Below are 22,766 nucleotides of genomic sequence, written 5' to 3' on the forward strand. Positions count from 1 at the left end.
GGGGTGGAGCATGCCCATTACTCCTGTGTTGGACATGGCCTTGTACAACAGGCATACAACGCCTCTGTGTAGGCAGTATGTGACTGCATTCAGCTGGGGTGTCTACAGCCAGGCAGCATATGACATATATTTGAGACCCTTTATCCTCTTGGTGAGGTACCTTTGAGGTCTTTCTAACTGCTGCAGGTGTCAGGTAAGGTACATCCCAAATGAGGCATTGTACTAGATTATGGGTCTGATAAGAGAACAGTATAAGGGCACAATGACCTCTGTTGACGTAAATGTGAATCCTTTCATGATACACTGTCCAATATAGACAGTCTTCCTAGCCATGTTGGCAATGTGAGTGTCGCATAACAGGTTACTGTCCACATGTGTCCCTAGGTCCCTGATTACTCCTTCCATACATAATGGTTTACAACCTATGTGGTAATTTGTGAGTACCTTGTTTGGTATTTGGTGGGACATTCATACTGTCCAGTGTCTTCAGGACGGCTGGGTGGGGTTCCTGTGTGTGAGAGTGTGGTCTGTAGCATGCTACAGACTGTACAGCGGTTTTACCTACAGTTAGTTGCACATGGGTGGTCTCCGATGCTTCATGCATTGTCAGTTACCTGGACATATGGGTGTCTGTGCTGAATATGGATACTCCCCCTCCTTTCATGTTTTGGTCCAGGTTTTGGGACCATAATGCATGATATGAGGTATAACCTGGTAGTGCTGGTGTGCTGTCAGGAGGCTTGCTGCAGGTTTCTGTCACTGCATGGACATCAATGTTCTCCATACTGGGGAGGGCCTTGGGAGCATGCATATTGAGGTTTACACATCTGGCATTGGTCAGCATTACCCTTCTGTTTCTTTCCACTTATGTTTTCTAGGGTGGTGTGTTAGTCTTTTTAGCCTTGCCTACAAAAGGCTCTATGGAGGTGGAAAAAGCCTTATCCAATATCCAGACGCCCAGGGGTAACAGGTGCAAGCCATCCCTGGAACAGCAGCGTGGCTTGTCAAGCATGACATCCCAAGCAGACAGACATTGGATCCCCTTGGAATGACACCAGTACTTGTGCCACTTGTTAAAGCTGATCTTTCTGTGTTTGTACTGTGACATCATTCTTGGTGAGGGTAGGATGCTGCAAATGGTCAGTGTCATACCGGCCTGGACTACATAATCGGAGAGCTCATCTATGTCTCTTTTCATGTAGTCCAGGGAGGTACATCTCAGGTCATTCACGCCAGCATGGACAATGACTTCATCATATTTCTACTTGCTTTGGGGTGACCTGCGTACTTGTGTTATGTGGTGTATTGTAGCAGCCTACAGGCAGCTTACTGTACCCTTTCCCTTGTTCAGTCTGATGTGCGGTACAGCAGTGTGTCTGTCTATGGAGTCACCTATTACAACTGTATCAGGCATGTTGTTTCTCCTTCTGGCCTGTGACTGTTTGGCACACCAGCTTTGTGTACTATGTGTTGCATGTGCTATGTTTGGAGGTTGTGGTCGCTTGGGTGTCTGCTTTGGAGGTCTCTGTTGGTGTGGTGTGTTTGTAATTAGGGCCTCTGGGGATGTTTTTCTGTGTTTATGTCTTTGGTTTGTAGTTGTGATAGGTCTATGTGGGACTGGGTTTGTGGTGTGTGTGGTTACCTTCTCCTCCTGACTAGTTTTGACAGTACTGAGTTGAGGGAGCTCAGCTTCCAGTTTGGATAAATGGTTGCATCTCTCACATATATTTGTATTTCTTGGGGGGAGTTCAGGGTTGTCTGTATACTTGGGGCAGGTGTAACATTGCCTCAAGATTCACAGATTCAACTTGTTGTAGCTGGCCTTAGTGAATTGTATGTGTGGACATATTTTATTGCCATACTGCTGGTCAGTGATTACTTCCCTTTTTATGTTTGCTGTATCATGTAGTAGCTTCCTCATTTTCTTGCATGGTTTGGTAATGGCTGGAGTCCACCAAGCCAGATGCCTGCATGTATGGCATTGTGTCTTGGTTTTATTTGGGATTGCATAATCCAAGCATTCCTGGCAGTGTTCATGGAATGCCTGTATAACAGGTTCTGAGGTGTGGCCCATATTTTGCACCTGCACAGGGCCTTTAATGGATTCCACATCAGTTTGGAGGAGTGCAACTTTTGCTCTACACATGTTTTTCACTGTGGTTTTCTGGCCAGGGACTGTGGTCAGGATGTGTAAATCTGGTGTGATTACTCTATGGTCTGGTCTTACCAATGAGGGATACACTTCTCATCTTGCCATCCAGTACCCATGTTGCTGATTATCACATCCAGTATGCTTACCCCTCTTGTGGGAGTGGTACGTTGTTCCTGGGCATTTTGGTTTATGGATTCTAGCAACTTTTTTCCTACAGTGTTGGAGCTAGTATAATTCTCCCAGTCTATGTCTGGGTATTTTCAGTCACACAATATAATGTGGTTTGGAGGGCTTGACATATTCATGTATTCCAACATAGGCCAGGTACGGTTCCTGGTGTTAGGACTGTAGTCTGTAGCAGACTATAAACTGGGTGGCAGTTTTAGCCACTGTTACTTGACCATGGCTAGTCCATGCTGCTTCTTGTTGTGGTACCAACATGGGGGTGTGGTTATCCTTGACAATTATTGCTATTCACCCTCCTTTTGTAGCTTGTTCCATGTTTTGAGGCTGTACAGCACAGTATGAGGTGTAACCTGGTAGTGTTACGGTGCTGTTGTGAGCCTTGACACAGTTTTCTATTACAGGACAGATATCAACATTCTCCATATTGGGGGAGTTTAGACTGCATGCATCTTGCTGTTTAGACTTCTGGCATTGGGTAGCATTACATCTAGGTTCTTATCCCTTGTGATACCTATGGAGGTGGGTTTGTGTTTTGAGCCTTACCTATTCAGGGCACGCTGTGGGTTACAGTAGCCTTTGCCAGTATCCATAAGGCCTGGACTGATAGGTGCATGCCACCCCTAGCAGGTGGAGCATCATGTCATGCTCAGCATGTCACCCCAGGCTGGCACACATTGGATCCCCTTTGACTAACTGCAATACTTCAGCCAATTATTGCACTTGATCATCTCATCGCCATATTGTGGCATCATGCTTGGTAAGGGTAGGATGTTAGTCAGGGTAATCAAGTGTGCATATACTACATGGTGTTACATTGCTTAACACATGGCATTCATGCCTCAGGTGGTGCTGCAGGGCTGCCTCTGTCAGATGCACATACTACACTCCCTGTACATGTTTGAGAGCAGGTTATGTCATTTTAGGCATCCCTGTTATTATATGAGTGAGTCAGAGAGGGGTATCATTCCCAGGGTTCCTACTGAGCCAGTGTATGTGCTATGCATTGCCTCTTTGCCAAGGCCAGGGCATACTGGGCACGCCTCCTTCTCCCTACTGGGGCAGGCTCAGGTTGTTCCTCCTCTGAGTCACGCTCTGCCTGTGATGGCCTTGGTAATGGTGGGGGGCTGTTTGGCCTGGCCCTATGCTGGTCCTGCTGCAGCTGTTTTCGCAAGATCATATTATGTAGCATAGCACATACCATGACAATTTGGGTACATGTAGTTGGTGAGTACTGCAAGGCTCCACCAGATGTGTCCAGACACCGGAACCGTGACTTGAGCAGCCCAAACACATGCTCTATTACATTATGTGTTTGTGCGTGTGCCTCATTATGGCATTCCTGTTCAGGTGTGTGTGCGTTTCTGATGGGTGTCATCAGCCACAGCTCCAGTGCATAACCTGCATCCCCCACTAGGTGTCCATGTGGGATGTCCCCACTGGCAAATGTCTGGTACAGCTGCGGCAAATGCCAGATATGGGAATCATGGTAGCTCCCAGGGCAGCCAGCACACACATTCATTATTATGCCCTGGGCATCACACACGACCTGGCAGTTGATGGAGGGGAAGCCCTTGCGGTTAATGTAGGCCCTACCCCGCTCACCGGCTGGTGCGTTGATGCATATGTGCGTGCAGTCTATTGCACCCACTACCTCAGGGTATTCCGCTATTTGCTGGAAGAGATGCATATTGCTGGCCAATACCTCACAGGCATTGGGGAAATATACATGATCACCGACATGTGCTGACATGGCATCTAGGAACTGGTGCAGTACCCTGGAGGCTGATGCCTGTGATATCCCCATCATATCACCAGTTGGTCTCTGAGAGGTACCTGTTGCTAGTATTCTTATGCCAACACATACCTTGGTTTCCACTGGGATGGGTTCCCCTCTGTTGGTTCTGTGTGTGAGGCGTGGCCTGCACAGCTCGACAATTTGCTGCAGGAGGTCTCTGTCCACTCTATAGCGCTCTACTATCTCCAGCTCATGTAACCCCTGGTAGGTGACCCTGGGCCTGTACACTCTTCTCCGTCTCCTCACTGTGGGTTTTCTGGCACCATTTGCATTGTCACCACCCTCAGCAAGTAGCCTATGTCTCCTTATGACAGCTATGGCAGCCCCTAGAATTTCTGCTCTGAGTTTAGCTTTTTTCAGTTTTCACTTCTAATAGCTTACTCCTGTCTTGCAGTGTCTCTTGAGAGAAACATCCTGCACTGCTGTTTGCAGAGTTTTAAGTGCTGGGCTGAGCTACTATTCTGCCTCTGTAATTGCCTGCTTCTAATTGTTTTCACCTGCTAGCTCCAGCAGTATTCCCTGCTAGCTTCCTACTAATTCTGTTGCTTCCTTTTTCCTTTTTGTTTCCTCAGGGGGGAGCAACGCGCATACCAGCAGAAACACGCTCACAGTGGCTTACACGCATGCACACATGCTTACATGGTTCAGAATCTGCTTATTTGGGTTAAAACACGTGCACTCCAGTGCAAACAGTGTTACAAGTCTGCCAACAGGCTCCCACATGCTCAGTCTGCCTTAGACGCGCACAAACTTCCCTACTCGCGCTTCATGGTGCGCACACGTGTGCATGCAAGCCCAGCAAGAAACTTTGGTGTAAGCAATAGTGTCCACCTTCCATTTCTTGACTTTCCCATGCTTATGTTGTGGCACTCCTCTTTCCATGATATGTGTCTGACATCTGTCATGTAACACTGACCTCCAATGAACTGCATTTCTTTCTACCATTCCCCCTTGTGATGTCACCTATCTCTTACTCTATCCCTCCCCCTTATGTATCTCTTACACTACTCAGAATGTGCTCATTTGCTATGTGACAGTGGAATTCAGTATCCTAACACTCATTTACATCAGATTGCCTACTAATGCTTAGTTACATGTCTTAGACTCAGCTTCCCCCCTTAGCAACCACTACACGGTAGCCATGTTGTTTTTGGTCTGCTGGTCCCTGCATTGTAAATCCATGTATTGCATAAAACTCACATTTGTGGGTTTATAACCTTCATTTTTATGTTTTATACAGTGCAGCCCGTTTGCGCGGGGCTGCGCTGCGTTTAAACATCAGCGATCGCCGAAAAAAAAATATTTATTTTTCATATTTGCATCAGGGTACCTTGCCAATGGCCACATATTTGGCCATTGGCATGCTGCCTAACACATATGCACCCTTTATTTGGAGCTGACATGGCTCCATTGTGTATTTTGCTGAAACATACTCAGTTGTCAACTGAGTACATTTCTGCAGCTAAAACGGCTCTTACACGGGCTGCTTTGGGCTTCCTGGATCACTAATCTACCTCATTTGCATGCCTTTGGGTTGCAAGTAAGGTGATTAGCATATCCACGCCCACTCCATGTAAGAGACATTTTAGCTGGTCTCTTACACGGAATTTAGGGCTGTTCCTGGATCTCGAAGGCTGCATGGAGTCTTATACTACTCTTAGACTCCATGCAAGCCTTCGTGAATCCTGCCCTATATCTTTAAACTAACAACAAATAAACTAACTAAATAACATTGCTAAACTATAAAAAACTACATTAATCTATCCCTGCTGCATAGAGGTTTAAAGCCCTAACTAAAACCCAGGCCAATGAGCTTGAGTAGTTGCTCAGTTACCTGTAGGAGCTGGTAGAGGAGGAGGATGGGTAAACTCACCCTTCTTTGGTGGAAGGATGGAGAAACGCTTTGCCAGTTGGGTGACTTAGTGGAAACAGTGGGATTTGCACCCATGCAGCATAAGCCTTTGAGCAAGCTCTGCCTGTGTGCAATGCATGTAAGATGACAGAGCAGTTGGATGTATATTCCTTATTGCCAGCTGCATGGAAGTGGAGTTTAGTAAGCCATTGGAAGGAAGAAAACAATGTTCCATTGCTGGAGGGTAGGCTATCCCACTGGACATGTAAGCTTGCCCAGTCCATCCCACCCAAATGGTCTAGTAAGGCAACCCAGTCAGAACTGCATGGGTTGGACTCTCCTTGCTTATAGATGCCTGATTCTCACTCCCCCATCAGAAAAATGAGCCAAATCGGTGATGGTAGTGGGGCTATCAAGATATTCTTGAGGGAAACAAAAAAAAAAGACTTAATCATAGCAAAACCAGTCATGAAACTATTAACACACATCATTTAAATTAAATATCAGTACTAAAAATTATCAAAATTTACCCAAAGACTTTTGTCAGAAATAGAGATGAAACGCATTCAAGAGACACACCATTCATTCAAACTTGCACAATCTGTTTAAAATCTATTTATTACAAACTTTGGCAATTAACATAGCCTACTGAATTCAATAACTAATGCTATTAAAAATCACAAAGAAAACATGAAGTAGAATATGTGACAAACTGGTTTCTGTGATGTCCGAAATATCTTTTCTTCTAGGTTTAAGGAACTAGGTTAATGACTTGTGTTTAAGTGTAAGTGTTCTATCCATGTCATCAATATTAATGTAAAGCTGTTCATTTGGGAATAACGGGAAACAGCATTCTGTCCTATCATTTGTGTTGATTTGTAAAGTGCAAAAAGATAAAACAGAACACACATAACTTATGTTTTTGAAGTTTTCTTTTTCTATTTACCACAGTTGTTATTTACACTGCACTACCTCTCAGATATAGATTTTAAGCAAAATAAATTGCAGCAATTTGACATAAAAATCTTGGAAAAGTATAAAATCTGTTGACACTCATAGCCAGGAAATGATTAAAATCCCATATGCCTAGGAAATGCACATAGAGTAAATTCTTGGAGAGACTCGGACAAGGTCATGTATTTAAAACAGGAATGTCTAGTTGAATGACTGATATGCTAAAAACAGAAACAGTACAGAAACAGTTATTCATGTTGTGACACAACATTTCTTCTTGCATTCCCTTTGCATTTTTACATTTTCATTTCATTTATATATAGCTGAAGTCCCTGTTGGAGTTACGGGTCCTACATCTGAGCTTTCTTCTTGTTTAATTTATCACTTAGAGAATTAGACACACCGTGCCTCTTGGCTGATTATATGTTCTTACACTTTATTTTTTATGTCAAAAAAATCTTCAGGATCTCCAATATGAGAATCAGATGGTGTGATGAATGAATTATGCTTGGCTGAAGGGAAGTCTTAAAAGGCAGAGAAAAAACATGTCTTAGAGCTTTCAGAGGGCACAAACTTTGCTGCATGTTAGCAGTGAGGAGTACCTGACAGCTTCAGTTCTATCGAAGCTGATTCCTTTGTCTTTCTCTATCTCTTTCACCATGTATGTCTCACTCTTACACTCAAAGTAACCAATCTGTTTCATTTCTTTCTCTTTTCTCCATCTTTTGTTCTTTATTTCCTTATATTAACACCTTCAGAGATGGGAAACAGTAACTTACATCAAGAAAAAATAATACCCACATCTGTTTTCCCTATTTTTGATTGTTAGAAGTGTTTATATATCTTTCAGTACTTCATTTATACAGGATGAATTTATAGTCTCCAAGGAGGCCTGCTTGTCAAAGGTATAAATATATATATTTTTTTTATTCTGTTAAGATAGCTTAACAATTCATACATCCTTGATTCAGGGTATGAAAAATAAAGGAGGGAATTGAAGAAATTGGGCATCATTTCTTTGCCTTCCCCTAGAGAACTGCTTTTTACTTCATTTTGCTACTGATGAACTCAGACACTTTGACTAGAAGATGTTCTGTTTGTCTTTTGCCACCTGGAATAACCAAAAACGAAGCAGACAAAAATATTTTTTAGATGTGTTAGTGAAAGGTCACCATTTGGTGAAAATTATATTATACTTGGAAAGGTTTTTCTCTACAGGATGGGACTCAGTTTGTGGTTAATGACATATTACTTTTATGAAAGCATGATGTAAAATAAACAATATTAAGAATAGGTAAGTAGAAAACTAACACTGTTATAAAGCAGAACAGTTTTGAGTCTCATAGGTAAATTTAACTTACAACTAAGAGACAAAAGCATGTCTCATTAAACAGACTATTTGGTCTCAAAAGCAGGATTCAGTAAAAGAAGTAAGTTGTGTTCCTTACCAAATATACAATAATGAAACAAAAGTCAAGGTATGGACAACAGAATGTGGTCTTGATGTAAATGTCTTGAGGAATAAAGTTTAGGTATTAAATGTTTTTATGATATCAGTTGCAATAACAATGTTCATATGTATCTATCTCTCTATCTTTACACACACACACACACACACACACACACACACACACACACACACACACACACACACACATCTATATATATATATATATATATATATATATATATATATATATATTTACTGTATGTATATGTATATATGTGTGTATATATATATATATATATATATATATATATATATATTTATATAGTGTGTGTGTGTGTGTGTGTGTGTGTGTGTGTGTGTTTCTGTGTGTATACCAAGTCACCTTCAGGTGACTGATAATTTGAAATTCTTGCTTCCACCTTTTGCATGATTGTTGTATTGTTTACACCTGTGTATGTGTACTGCACTTCAGAGTAATGTGTGTTCTAGAAATATATAAGTTAACTGCGTCAGAGATTATAACATCTTAGGAAAATAACTATCATTTTTTTTTTGTGAATGATCACACTGTCTCTTCAAGCCAGAGCACCCCTAGAGTGGGAAAAAATAAACTAAGGGAAGTGTAGGTTGTGCAGTATCCTAAATCTGTCACAGAGGTTCTGGTCACCCTGCAATAAATGCTTTTCTTGATATTTTGAATTAACAATGGCACAAAACTGTAGGTATATTGCATATTTCAGAAAATATTCATCAATCTAGTATCATCAATTCCTGTATAGTCAATAATCCAGATAAATCCAGCTCCTCAAATGTCAGGGTCAGACTTTAACATACTGCAGTTCCAGCTCTCCCTGCTCACAGTAGTCAATGAGTTAGGTTTCAGGAGATAATCAGTGATATTCCAAGGAACAAAGAAACCCTTTCTCAACAAAATTAAATGCACAGAAACACACACACACACCACACACACACACACACACACACACACACACACACACACACACACACACACACACACACACACACACACACACACACACACACACACACACACACACACATTTTCTACAGATGTTCCAAGACAAGATGAAAGCCATGTTAACAAAACTAAATGCACTGACTATATCGTGGGATTTAATAAGCTCTGTGCTGGAATAGTGGAAGGCTTACAAGGAGGGTACTGTGGCTGTGTCTGCTGCTCCCCCTTGGCAGTATGCCTTGCATATTAATGAAGGTGCACTACTGAGAGAGTGAGAGACATATAACATGGTTACAGAATCAGTGTAGGGGTGTGTTTTAGTGTCCAGAGATAAGTAACACACCCCTGCACTGGATGGCACTTAAATATTAAACTTAAATATGCTTTTATTTTTATTTATTTTTTGTGTGTTTGCACAGCACTTGCCAGACATAGTTTTATAGGTTAATAGGTGTGTACTAGGCAAATGGCCCTAGAGCCTTTACAATCCTAGCCCGTAGAAAAAAAATAAAAAACAGATATTTTTAATTTCATACAAAGGTCAGGTTTAAGCAGAGCTGAGCATGTTTGTGTGGGGCAGCGTGATGCTCAGCAGTGCTTAAACATAGCTGAGAGCTATACTGAAATGTATAGCAGTTCGCAACATATCCACATAGCTGGATGGTTAGAGCCATGGCCCTGTGTGGAGTAGGTGCGTGGTTCATATACACAGACAGACCATTCAGCTTTTATATTTGATAGCAATATGTTACATATTTTTTTATTCATGTATGTATTGACATTTGTTACCTAGGTTAGTCCAGCTGGGCCAGAAGCCCATTATCAGTGAATACTTGAGGAGAAAAGATCCAGTTACACACAAGTTTACAATACCTAAAATACACACTCCAATATAAAGAAATTAAAATACATAAGGTCAGGAAATATAGAAGTGCAATACATACACATAATAATAAAGCAGTAGTAATTAACAAATTATTTAATTTGTGTTACTTAATTATTTTTTAACCATCTGGTTTGCCCTTAGCTAAGGTCTGCTAAGCACTGTTAAGCCAAGCTAAGCAGTGCTTAAACAGGACCCATTTTAGCACTGTTTAGCAATGCACATCTCTGCTTAGCTGATTTCAGCACTGCTAAGCATTGCTATGCATTGCCAGTTTAAGCACTACTTGGCTAAGCTCAGCAGGTTTGCATTGTGCTAAGCGAAGTTCCAATATTTTAAAGATGGCCCAATGATTGTAAAAAGTGGGAAAACAGCCTTATTTAAGCTGAACAGACAGGAATACAGCCAAAACATGTTGGAGTTTGACCCGTGCATGAACTATGGCAGGAGTTGTAAAGGATGTGAGCTTCTGAGTGCAGCAATGGGGCATTCTGGAGTCCAGGGTCATGGTTGGACTCCTAGTAAAAGACCATGACATCTTGCTGCTGCAGGGTGAGTACCAGGGGTCAGAATACAAATCAGTGGCCTGAGATGAGCTGGCACACTAGCTCACAAGTGCAACTGATATCCCCCGCACAGGTGAGCAGGTGCATCAACATTTTGACGACCAGAAGCATAGGAAGAGGGATCTGTTGGCCACTTGGATCCAAGATGCCAGGGATGACAATATCCCATTGTTTTACCAATAAGTAATCTGCATGTGTGATAGACAGGTTTGCATGATTGTGTGTTTCTCTCCACACAGCTGCAGAGAAGACATCTTGCAACCTGGAGGCCCATGCAAGGTTCCTGGCTATTTTGTACCCTAATTGTGATGAAAACAGATGTATCTTGTAAATTATAGTAATATAAATAAGAAACAGTACAGGAGTAACTGTCAATATGGATATTCTGTTTTGAGTGTACTGTAATGAATGTGGTGATAGACCTGGACTGATATAAGTGAGTAATGTCAGGTACAGTTCAATATAGATGAAAGCATGAAACCTGCTAATGTTAAGTAAAGAAAGTTACTACTGCATTAATAATGTTAAGGAAATAAAAGTTTGTACTGTATTAGTAATATAACGTAATAAAGTACAACTGCATTCATAATGTTAAGGAAATAAATTCAACTGCAATCAGAATTGTTAAGGAAATAAAGTTAGTAGTGCACACATTGTGGAATAACAGCTGTTTTGCAACACCTGAATTATTTAAAGTGTTCAGCACTAAAGTCTGTTAGATGTTTATCAATCACTGTTTCATGTCACCCCTAATAAAGCTGTGTTGTGCAAAATGTGTGTATTTCAGGCTGTTGGTCAACAAATCGAGCATTACACGTGCTGTGATGTAAACACGGGAATAATACTATGAAGTGACTGAAGATTAGCTGATAAAGAACTGTTTTGTTAAAGTGTAGATGTGGAGCTGTACTACAAGATATAAATAATGCATTATGATATTCATTTTGCATTAAGATCTGAACCTAGAATAGTAATGACTAAGTTGTAATAGTTTCTTTATCACAGGATTATCTTGTGTTAACCATTGCATTTCAGCTATATGCATTCCTGAGCTTAGTTATACTGCTGCAGGCAAGTATGAAACTGTAATAGCTGTAGACTGCAAATATACCATCTGCAGCTGTATATGGGTCAGGTAGGCAACCCAGCACTCTGATATAGGGTGTACACATCACACATATTCCCATGCACTAAGGGTTAATTGTCTACACCTACATTCCAAGTATTAATAAACAGTTCACCTACTATCTCTGTCATGCATGGATCTCATGCATGTGTGTTCAAGAGTCACTGCAGTCTTGAATGACACTCTACCTCTATTACCGGGTCACAGTTTGTTACCAGGTGAATTCTAGGCATATATTACTCAATCAATATTCAGCAATGGCTCGTTAGCTCAGTGTGATAAACACTAGGTATGTTATGCATTTTGTCACACACAGACTGGGGTTTGAATCCAGGGACAAGTACTACTAAATATTAATATAAACAGTTATGCATTGCTAACAGATGTTCTCCCCACAAGAATTACAGATAAATGAATGGCTGAAGTAGCTGTTCAAATGGGTTACTAATGTGTGTGTCCACATGTACCAGAGTGTTAACCCCAAGGTGATAAAACTGCATTAAATAAAAAGTCAACAAGTACAATACTAATACAATTTATTAAAACATATAAAACTGTTTAATCTTGGTATGGCTGTATGTCTGGTGTGTCATTGAATGTCGGCTGATAGTCTAACCTCATACCTGACAAGGATGGCATGATAAGCATGAACTCTCTGTACTGTGTACAATACATGTCTCTCAAGTGTTACTGTGTCATGGACTGTGATCACTGTTGCCAAATCCCTGGGATACAGATTTAACAGCCACTTGATTTATCTCAATAGCACAGTCACACTATATCAGTCCGCAGTACAACTTGGTAGTCACATATGTTCCCCTGACGTAATAGTCCCCTGTAGTTGAGTACTTGTAGGTGTTACAGTGTGGCACATACTGTGTTATGTGGATAGTTTGAGAGGTTTGTAGGTACTACAGAAGCTGCAGGGCACTTGTATACATAAATTAGGGGCAGACCTGTAGAGTATATAAGAGAGCTTTTGCAAACAATATAGCCTATATGGCTAGTAATGGCATGTATTTTTCTCTCCCCCTACCCGTTATCTACATCATAATTTATTATTATTATACATCTGTTATGGTTTACTTTTAACATATGTTGTTCTCAAAACGTTATGTTGGGCCTTGTGCTTTATTATTGTTATGTATTACAATGGTTGCATACTAACATACCCTGTTGAATTAAATGTGTTGTTGGCCTTATGCCTTAACTGTTACTGGCATGTTGTTACAATACTGATTGTTATACCACTTATTGTTGTGTTCCATATGCTAAGCAATCTTATGTTACTGGGTTAATTGGAACAACCAAGCATGCTATTATAACTAACATTTAAATGTTCTATTCATTACTAGCCTATACACTTTGAAAAAACATCAACACCATAGCTCAGCTGGGTAGGCTGGTTCCCATGGATCCACCTACCCTACCACAACCGGCCGTGGCACTGGGACCAATCACATCTGGGACCCAAAATGGAGCTCCCTCCTCCGCTGGTCCTGCACCATCTACAGGTGGAATCACCTCAGGGGACGGGGCCCAACCCCCTCAGGAGCGGGCACAGAGAGGGAGTGGTCAACTGCAAAAGAAATCAGGCATGGTGTGCAGGATCATGCAGCAAGGGTTTGACAATTAACTGCCCCAGATTGAGGGCAGACTGGCCAACCTGGAGGGGCAGGCTAGCCCTAGCACCCAGCCCCCAGCACAGCAAACTTTGAGGCCGTGAAGGAGCACTGATAACTACCCATGGGTGGATAGCTCAGTCCCACTGCTGCCATCTGGGGGCACATGCATCTCCAATTCCACAACACCCTGCCCATCCAAGGTTTTTACCCCCTCAGGTGTTATACACCATCCCTGCCTGCTGTCTTGTCTGTTTCATCTGTTTGCAAATGCTACCTCTCCTACCCAATGTACCTACCTACACATACCTATATCTCTTCCCCAACATTCCACTCTATTTTTAAAAAATAAATGGGCATCTGTTCCGCAAAAGAAATATCGCCCCATACATAGCTCTCCATTTTGCCCCCACATACACTGCCCACAATCAATCATTACAGCAATTAATCAATGCAGTGATGTCACCCACAACCCTCTCTCTGGGTTGTGAGGCTCCAAATTCTAAATTGTCCACAACTTGCACTGCTGTTGCTGTACAAGAAATGGAGAGCTATGTTCCTTTTCTACACTTGTACTGAACATCCCTACCTGCCTTCCACATTTCTCCCCCTGCTTGCCCCCATTTCACCACTTTCCCATCACCCCTTTTTCTTTTCTTTTTTTGGAAGAAGCACAGGTTTAAGTGAAGCTAAGCACCATGCCATGTCGCACAAATGCATGCAAATTCACTTAAAGCTGCTTAAAACTAAACTGCTTTAATCACCTGCTGTCTTTCTGACATTGTTCTGCACATCAGCAAAAAGATTATCCCCACCAAGCTTTAAACCTTGGACCCTGTCAACTAGGGCATAGTGCATTAACCTCTTAGGCCACTCAGCTGTGAAGTCTAATATGTGGTATTATACACATATCCTGAATATCAGTGATGCACATCAGCAAACAATTCACTACTGCCAAGTCTCAAACCCAGGACCCTGTCAATTATAGCATAGTGCAATAGCCCACTCGGCCATTCAGCTCTGAAGATGGATGTACGTGAGGCCTATGACATCAGGTAGAGCTGAAAACTGCACAGACTGTTGCAGAATATCCACAGTCGTGTCACGTACTTTTGGCATTGTTGTCACAAAACCTATTCTGTGTGCTGAAGTATTGAAAAGTCAGTACAGATTGAGATTAGAAAATCATGACAGACAGTTCAGTGTCACACATCATACCCATCCGAATGCACATGCTCATGCCAATCCTGTGTAAGAGACTATATGCATGCACATATGTCTTGCAAATACACCTGCTATAATATTCACTCAGTAGCACAATCTGTTATATTCCTAGCATGCTTTAAATGTTGCCACCCACAGTCCTGGCTTCCACTCCATTCTGTTGCATGTCAAGTGCATGCTTGTCATTTCAACAAATGACTGACTGAGACGTGCAATTTTAAGCAGAACCACATGCTGTTACTGCAGTCATTCCTAGCATGCTGTACATTTTGCCTTCCACAGTCTTGGCATCCATTCCAGTATGTTGCATGTCAGGTACATGCTTGTTCAAACAGCAAATACATGACTAAGCCCTGCAATTTTAAGCAGAAAGAGTTGCTGCTACTGCAGCCACTGACACCCATATTAGCACAGATATGTATAGGTATCCTAAATGTCACCTACCACTCTCTGGATGGCACTATTACATAACATATTTACCTGAGGCACATGCCTCACCTGGACTGTTATGGGTACCATCACCCTGGCTATGCTGTGACAACAGAGCTGACACTGGTCCCTCACTCACATATATAGCTTGCTGTCCCCCAATGTGTTCACAATCTCCAGTATGACTCCTGGCCAGAGTGCAGCAGCTGCAGCCTGCAACATATGCATCAGTAAGTTCAACTACCTGCTACAGACCTACCATATCTCCCAAACACATAGAACAGGGGATCCACACAACACCCATACAGAAAGAGTTGGGGGGAATGGTCAAGTGACAGGGACATGTGTCACAGTCTTCCCCTACAAACATAGTCATCTGAGAGACCAGCAGCTACTGCAGCAGCATACATATTCTGATGCAAAAGATGTATGACACTCACATTTGTCTGTCCCCTTACTGAAATCTACCCCATTGTTAAACAGTAAACTACCATATAATCAAAAAGTCTGTTCACAATGGTCAAACATAGCATGCCAAACTGTGGACATACCACATATATCCGGACAGTGGACAGTATTTGTACCCACCCTCTGTGATTCTGTAGTTCCCATACCTAAATAATGTTCTTCTCACAGGCCAGGAAAAGGGTCAAGGTCTACATGAAGGCCTTAAATATAGCACTGTGTTGCCATGCCATTGGCTAATGAAAATGCAACCCAGCTGTTCTGGATGCAGTTAGCAAATGTAAGCCACAGATTGGTGCACAGGCAATCACCTGGTCATGAGCATTACCTGAAAAAGGCAAGCTGCTGCCTATGGTAAAATTGTCTGTGACTTTCTTTATGAAGACAGACTGCACTATCCTAGCATTATACTACAGAACTTCTGCACATAAAGGAGTACAGCCCTATGCCAGGTATGTAATAGAATTCCCCATATAATGGGACACAGATTGGGGATGGAGTCATGGGAAATAGGGATTACAACACTAGGTCTGTAGTACATATCTTGATGTATGTAAGATGGGAGATGGGTATTTTTGATTCAGATCAGGATGCAGCACAACTGACCCAATGTTTACATTGAGACAGATACTTGAGAAGAAGCTAGAGATGAGGAGAGAGTCCAACTGGGTATTTCTAGACTTGGAGAAAGCATATGACAAGGTCACAAGTACTGCGGTGGTTTGATGTCCCAGAAACATTGGCAGAATTAGTGCAGGCTATGTAAAAGGACTTAATGACTCAAGTACGGACAGTGTTCGGCCTCACAGAGGGATTCCCAGTGGGTGTGGGTGTACATCAGGGTTCAGCTCTAAGCCCACTGCTGTTCATACTTGTGATGGACTATATTAGCAAACAGGTTGGAGTGGACAGATCAACAAAGCTGCTGTATGCAGATGATGTAGCAGTACAGGCAGACTCTGAGCTAGAACTTCAGCAAAAGATAGAAGAATGGAATGCAAATCTGAAAGCACATGGGATGAAACTAAGCACAGATAAGATGGTGGTAATGGCAACAAATTGGGGAAATCAGAAGAAGCTGAGAATAGAGATAGAAGGGAAGATAGTGGAACAGGTAAACAGCTTCAAGTATCTGGGAGGAGTAGTTGAAGAGAAGGGTAGTCTGAATGAAGAGGTCAAAGCTGGAATCAGATGGGCTGCAGCCAACTGGCATAGAGTATCAGATGTAGTCTATGACAGAATAATTCCAAAGAAGCTGAAATGTAAGGTGTACAAGACAGTGGTGTGCACAGTACTACTGTATGGTACAGAAACCTGGGCAATAAAGGCAGAACAGTTGAAAAAGCTAGAGGTGATGGAAATGAAGTGCCTGAGAAAAGTGATAGGATGCACACTGTAGGACAGACAAAGAAATGAGGACATAAGAGCAGAAGCCAAAGAAGCTACAATTGCAAAACAGACCAAAGATAACAGATTACTGTGGTTTGGGCACGTGTAGAAAAGCAGAAGACAATCTGTTGAGAAAGATTTGGGACAGACAGGAAGAAGGTAAGAGGAAGTGAGGATATCCAGCAACTAGGTGAATGGATTGTGTGAAAGAAGATCTGTGACAGTCAGGCATGAGTGTTGAAGAAGGCAGGAGTGTGGCACTGAATCAAGAGAGTTGGTGACAGTTAAAATGATACCCCGACCCCATGTAGAAATTCGGGAAAAAGGGGGCTGCTGCTGCTGATGATGATGCCTGTAGTACATATCTTGGAATGACATGTCACTGTTATTCAGCTGTCCAGCACCTACTGGCTTCCCTTATGGCGCTGTTTGCTGAGACATAGATCACAGCTCTGGCCCCAGAGTCCTCCCAGCAATGGTCAGAATCTGACAGCCAGATTCTCCACAGTCTGGGAACAACCATTATGTATTGTCCAACTGTTTTCCAGACATCCACATTTCTCTGGCAGAGGGTCAACATATATCAGGCACATGTACACATTCTGCAAATATTTGTATAGTGCGGATGTCGGACACCTACAAAGATGATACCCAACAGCACACTTGCAGTAATATCTGTAATTGTGTCACACAGATGTTGCTGTACTGTCTCCATACACATGTAGTATCTCTCACCTATTTGTCGGATGGTGGCTGTATGACATGGTACTGGAACATTGCCCATAGAGGACACACCACAGTAGATGCCAGTGATGGGTGTGGACAGATAACAACACAGTCCATAACAGCACACAAGGCCATAACTGGTATACCTAGGATCATACAAGGTTACTAGGCTATTGGCATGAGGCCCTCATAAGCCTAGCCCAGAGTTTAGCCTATGTGTATGCAAATCAGCACCCGATGCCCCAGTCCAACAGGGACACAGGTGGTATCCCAAGGGTGTATGTCTTACTAACCATTCAGTTATCCAGATTTCACTTGAAAGGTGTAAATAGGTACTCTGCCTGATGTGGACAGTGTGCTCATTCCACAACTGGGTGAATGTGTCGGACACACATCTGACCCACCAACAAGTCCTGTTGATGTCACAGACCACCAGGATGAGGGCATGTGTGTGGGTTAATAGAGTGGAGCTTGACTTGCAGTTGTGCAGCAGTCCCATCAAGGTGGAGTCTGTGATCACCTTGTATGCCAGATAGAAGTCACCTCTGAAGTGTCTGTGTGAAACTGGGTAGAGGAATGGGCTTATAGCCTATCTGTGCATGGTAGATGTTTGAAGCCCTGGTATTCCCTGGTGAGGGACCTCTGTGATCTCCCCAGCTGCTGCATGTGCTTTGCGAGGTACATGATGAAATGGGCATTATACTCAATAATGGGCTTTACTAGGGGGAATGCAGGGATATTATGAACCCCATGTTCCTGGATGACATACCCTTGCATATGATGTGGACCAAGTAGAAGACTTGCCTTACAACTGAAGCAACATGATGATCAAATGTCATGTTGCCAACAACCTGTGTGCACAAATCCCTATCAACTGATTGCATGCTTAGGATGTTGTTAGTACTATGACAATATGTGGGGACATCACTCTCCTCAAAGGAGATGATGCTGCATTTCATGGTATGCAACCTGAGGCCATGTTTCTGGCACCAGTTTTGTGTCTGCATGAGACCCTCTTCGCTGATGTCCACATCACTAGGGAATTTGGTAACAGCAGCCAACAGCATTCTTCTGCAAATATGGTTGGCCATAATCCACTGGTTGTGCCCAGCACCTCAGAAGGGTAAATTACACAAAACAGAGGCCCTAACACAGAACACTGGGTTACACCACTAGTTATGGGTCTACTGGTTGAGGTAGATTCCCCTATGTGGACTAGGTGGGTTATTTCAGTACACCGCTGTGTTACCCATCTGGTAAGATATGGACTGATACATAGTTGAGGCATATATCTATTATGACCAAGTGGAGAATACTGGCAAAGTCTTTGGCCAGGTCAAGGTAGGCAGTGTGCACTGTCTCTCCCTCATCCATGGCTTTGGTGACCATGTCAAAGAGGTCAACTAAATATAACAGACATGATCCCCCTTGACAAAGCCTAACTGTGCATGATCGAGTGTGTGGAGGTTGCCAATGTCCTTAAGAATAACCTTCCTGTTCCATGGCCTTGCAGATCAGCCTACTTAGGCTGATGGGTCTATAATGTGCTGGACTGGTGGATGCCCCACCTTAGTGTAAAGGGGTGATAGTGGGTGTCCTCCACTCAGCTGGGACAAAGGCAGTATTCAGGCATTGGTTGAATACAACCTTATGGTGCTGCAAGATCATGATTGGGGTCATATAGGATGCATCCTTTGATGTGCTCAGCTCCCATGGCGACTGTATACCTTGACTTTGAGATGGCAGTGATGACCTGTTTACTACATATAAGGGGAAGGGAACAAGTACTGGGGATGTCCTGATGTACTAATGTACTGATGGGGGACAGGGGGTGAAGCTAACACTGACTCTGTCAGGCATCAAGTATGCTATACCTACACCACTTGTATATCTGGTGTCCTTGACCACCACTACAGAGCAGATCTGAGTGCTTCCTTTGATGTTGCAGACATATGTGAAGAAGGAGATATGATTGTCTGTGGATGTCGACAATATGGGCTTGGGGGGTTGCTTTGCAGGATTCCAGTAGTGCTCTTATTTGCTTGCTCAGGCAAAGGAGACATTGCTTCATATTGGGCACCTGCTCCGTCTTTGTCTCAGACAGCAGTATGTCAGCCTTGTTATAGACACTATTTATTGCAGATGTCCACTGGACAAGTTTATGTAACCTTGCAGAGGATGATGTAGTCCTGCCAGGTATACCTGACTCCATGCATATATACAAATGTGCATATAGCACTTTTGTGTATTTGTGGATATTGGTACCAGTTCCTATACAGGAGGTGGGGGCTATGAAGCTGTTTATACCATCCCTCAGGAGTCTGTATTAAACTTTGGAATTGTATGTATGTCTGATCCTAGCTAGATTGTTATTGTAAAAGATGGTGACTGCAAACATGACCATTTTATGGTTGGTTTGACCATGGAAGATGATATTGTAAGGATGCTGCAGTGGTTACCCATTTTGTTTAATATCAACTCCAACAGACCTTCACCTCATGTGGGGGTAGCACCTAGCTGGTCCAAGGTGTTTGCATTTATACTGTTGATGGATTTCTGGGTATTTGTGTGCTGGCATGACTACATCTTCTAATTTATGTTTGGGTAGTTAAAGTCACCTAGGATCAGGGTACAGACTTAAATCCTGATAGAGCTAATCAGGTCCATATAGGCAGAATGAGCTTCCTGGTCAGATGTGGGGGCTGGTAGCTACCCATAATTTGCAATGTCCCCTGTGTGTCTTACTGTTTGAACAGCCTGGATGTGTGCATGTCTTTCATATGTAGTGAAAACCCACATCCCATGGCTTTACTGCCCACACCTTGGGATCTGACTGTATGATAGGATGGTTGACCATGTAAGGCTGGAGTGCTCTCTGCAGCTTTGAACCATGTGTCTGTGACTGCACAAATGTCAGCATTTCCCAGAGTTAAGATTGCTTGCAATGAACGCAGTTCGTGTTTAGACTCCTAGTGTTTAGCAGCATGGCATTCAATCTGTGATGTGCAGGCAATTGTATGTTGGTAGTGTTAATCTCACCACTTTTCCTAATAAAGACACTGTGGGGGTGGCGAGAACCATTGTCAGATGCTTGAAGGCCAGTTGAGACAGATGGAGGCTATCTCTGGCAAAGCATCATGGTCTGTTGATCATATCATCCCAGGCTGTCAGGTAGTGGATCCCCATGGAATGGCACCATAAACCAAGCCAATTGTTAGGGTTAATCATTTCCTGATTGTATTGCAGCATCAGTCTGGGTGACAGCGGAATACTGCATAAGGCTAGAGACATACCTGCCTGGGACACATAATCAGCATGCTCAATCATGTCTCACTGCATATAGTCTAGGGAGGTACATCTCAGGTCAGGCATACCAACATGTACTGTGACAGACTCATAACAGTACTTGTTGTTGAGAGACAGAGGTGCATATGTGATATGGCAGATTCTGGTACCTGACAGACAAGTAACTGTGACCTTCCCCATATACAGCCTGGTGAGAGGCACATCTGTGTGTCTCACAATTTAGTCTGCTATGACAAATGTGTTTAATTTATGGTGACGCCTTTGTGGCTGTGGGACACAAGTGTGTGGCTATGCTCAGTATGTGTTGTGGAGGGCTAAGGAGTTCATGTGTGTCTTTGCCTCTGAGGTCTCCTTTGTTTGTGTATATGTATGTTGAGAATGTCCACATATGTGGTCATGTGTTGTGTAGGTGTGAGTGGTGTGTGAGGTGTATCGATTGTGTTGACAGCCTGTTTGGTGCCGGATATGTGGACTTGAGAGGGAGAGAGTATGGACTGTAGTTTCTTAATGTCATTGCATCTCTCACAAATTGTATTTGTTGGTGGTGTTTGTAGATGGTTGTCCATGTACATAAAGCAGATGATGCACTGTGCCAGGATGCCCATATCAACCAGACTGGCAGGGAAACTGTAGGACATTGTCCAGCCACATTTTCCAGAATCTGATGGAAGAAGGCCATGGAGACCTAAGGGGTGGGCCTACAGTCCAGGTGCTTAAAACCAAAGTAGGTGGCTGACACTACTGCATACAATGTAGACAGGCTATAAACAAGCAGTAATAGATTCAACTGAAAAGATGCAGTTGAGCACCTCAGAGAACATTCAGCAAGTAGCAAGAAACAGTAAGATATGGAGGCCAACACATGATGTATTGCCACTATGCTGCTGATTGCAACATATATACTATGGCGATAGATGGTGGGGTATGATGTGGGAGTTAGTGGGAGGATAATGCTGGCAAATGTGGATGTGAAGGGTGTATACATAATGGTGAGCAATGTATGTCATCCAATGATGTGTTCCCCTCTTTTTATTTTTCAGGAGTGATGTGCAGATATATGAACCCACCATTTTCAGCAGCGGAGAATGATGCCATACTTGACAGACTGAGACTCCATCACCAAACCCTGCTGTCAGGGAGTCGCCATAATCAGCAGCAATGCACTGCACTGTGGGCTCACTTCATAGCATTGCTAAATCATGTCAGGCTACAGGAATGGAGCTATAAACAAGTCGAACACCAGGCCACCAATATAATAAATAATGCAAAACAAAGTGTTACAGCTGTGGCAAGGGACTGTGCTGACACTGGTGGAGGGCCTGCAACACAATAACCACTCTCGGCCACAGAGAGGAGTTCCTGGAAAACCTGGATTTGGCCACCAGCTCGCAAAGATCCATCAACCCACATGTCATCAAGGTGGGTTGCACAGCTTCCACAGTAGAGTATAGTCCAGGTAAGCTTCTTGTGATCATTACTTTAATACTGTAGCAGTCATAGTGGCAGCCTCTGTATATCTGTACACAGAAGTCAGGTCAATGTGCATTTGGGAGGGGGGGGTTTGTAATACACGCATGTGCACACATAGTGGGAATGTCAGCAATGTGGGCAGTATCGCAGTTCATACTGGACATGTTGATATATGCACATATTATCCTGTAC

Source organism: Protopterus annectens, chromosome 4.part1 (assembly GCF_019279795.1).
Source record: "Protopterus annectens isolate FY-2018-M chromosome 4.part1, PAN1.0, whole genome shotgun sequence".
NCBI lineage: Eukaryota > Metazoa > Chordata > Ceratodontiformes > Protopteridae > Protopterus > Protopterus annectens.